This window comes from Lontra canadensis, unplaced genomic scaffold, assembly GCF_010015895.1.
Source record: "Lontra canadensis isolate GAN:19392208 unplaced genomic scaffold, GSC_riverotter_1.0 scaffold68, whole genome shotgun sequence".
In the NCBI taxonomy this organism is placed as follows: Eukaryota; Metazoa; Chordata; class Mammalia; order Carnivora; family Mustelidae; genus Lontra; species Lontra canadensis.
This window is the reverse complement of record NW_022631062.1, coordinates 6337234-6339322: the sequence shown is the minus strand read 5'-3', so window position 1 is coordinate 6339322 and position 2089 is coordinate 6337234. Positions and strand designations below refer to the sequence as shown.

At 56.0% G+C, this 2089-nt stretch overlaps 1 pseudogene; it reads right to left on the bottom strand.

The window, feature by feature from the left end:
* Window positions 1-864: 864 nt before the first annotated feature.
* On the bottom strand, window positions 865-1856 carry LOC116880847 (annotated as a pseudogene).
* Window positions 1857-2089: the final 233 nt, after the last annotated feature.

The window sequence follows — 2089 nt, the reverse complement described above, 5'->3', positions numbered from 1 at the left end:
CACGGGGCCCCAAGGACTCGCTCATTCACAGGTGCCCAGCCTGCAAGGACTGGAGGGCATTGTAACCGTCCAGCTAGGAAGGTGGTCCTCGGCCTGCCCATCCTGAGCCCTGGCACGGGGAGGTGGTGTGCACATGTCTCTCCCGCACACCTGCACCCCGAGAGCTCACCCGTTAAGACTTCAAGCACTGGGTCTCGGTGACCAGTGAAATGACTCACACACACACACTGAGAGACAATTACTTGTACCTGACCTTGGTGCTCGGCAGCTCTAGACTGCCCTTCCCTTCCTTCCCGTCAGTCCAGTCTCCGCAAAACACGGTCGGGGTGGAGGGAGGTTTTCGCTGTGATTTCCGTATTTCACTTGATTGCTAACCGGTGTCTCCTTGGGCAGAAAGATGAAAAAGGTTTATGAAAGGAGCTACCACCGTCTTAGGTAACACAGTGTCAAATAAAGAAGAGTCATCAGTGACTGCGTCATTGTGTGACACGTACGGTCACCACGATGTTCTTCATTCCTGGATGTCTGCGTGGGCCTGACCTGTTTTGTTGACCGCCTTGCAGCGGCGTGCAACGGGCCCTTCCAGTAAAGCACCTGTCAGAACGCCCTTGCTCTGGGCCGGAAACACCTTGCTCAGGATTTCTTCCGCAAACAGGAAGTTGCAGCAGACCGATGCCCTCAATGTGGTGTGTGTCCAAAGGAAACAGGGTGGGGAAAGGCCAGCAACCCGGGACATGGGCCGGTGGATGGAACACGAGGCCACGGCCTTTTCGGGTGGTCCTGGAAACCCCCCAGGTGACAGCACACAGGCACGTCCCTCCTGTGCTGATGCTCGGATGGCTTCAGGATTGTCTTTCTGCGTCCTCAGTCTCTCCAGAAGAAAGCCACGCCCTTGCCCTCAAGATGCAAGACTGCAGAGTGCTGCGGGAGAAGTGAAAAGCAGCCAAAGGGGGTCTGACTTTCAGGACTTAGTTTGGTCGAGCCTTGGAGTGAACTGTCACCTCCTAGCACTTGTCCCCGTGCAGGGACCGTTGGTGAGCCCGGTCCTGACTCTGGAGCACATCCTCTCCTGCCACATACCCCACGTGACCAGCCCCACCCCCGCACCGCACCCACACCCGCTGACTCCTTCCCATGCAGAACAGCAGCCTCCTCATTGGATCCAGGTGACCCCCTACCACGATGGCGCCAGGCTCACGTCAGGGCAGAAGGACACTTCCCGGCGCTTTGCCCTTTCCTGAAAGCAGTCCTGGGACTATTTCCTAGGAGCCCCTTCTCTGGAGGTGGCGAGGCCCAGAAGATAAGACTCGCTGTGACACAGGTCGGTTGTTGAATCAAAGCGATGGAATGTGCGTGTCTTTTTCAGAAGGATGATGCTTTTTCTCCATATGGTTATAAAAGCCGTGATGATGAAAGATGTTTAGTCACCGGTGTTTCGTGGTCTTAGTCCAGCTGTGTGTGTCCCAGTGCAAACCGTCATTTCCACACGCAAAGACTTGAGAGAGACGTGTGGAGGGTAAGGGTCTGGGCTGCACCATATGCAATGGTTAAAGACTGCGGCACCCACACCTTTGCTCTTTGGAAAGCAGACAGAGGCCACGCCAAAATCTCTAAGGGCAGGAGCCCTGCCTGTGTTGTTCAACATCGTATCTGTAGAATCCTGTGTGGGGAATGAGCTTTTTCTCTGAAGCATCTGGCGGATACTCAATGAGCGAGCAGGCCGGCGTGAATCAATAGGGAGCCAGTTCTGGTGTTGGGAGGAAATCCGTCCGTTGGGGCCAGAAGCAGAGGCCCCCCATGGCACGGCGTAGCGAGCGGCATGCCTTCCGGGGAGGGAGGGGCTCCCTGTCCCCCATGGACCTTGAGACACGCAGGTCTAAGGGCAATGAGAAATGAGAACCAGGAGAAGGAATTTGACGGGGTGGAGTGTCAGAGGGGATGCCTTCCCCCTTTCGGCCTCGTGGACGATGCAGTTCTGGAGACAGAACTCTCACAGGTGTTCTAAGAGGTGACATGAGCTATTCCTGACAGTCCGTTGGCTTCCCGTGACTGTTCTGATGAACGGAGATCAGCGGGGCCAGTGTTGTCA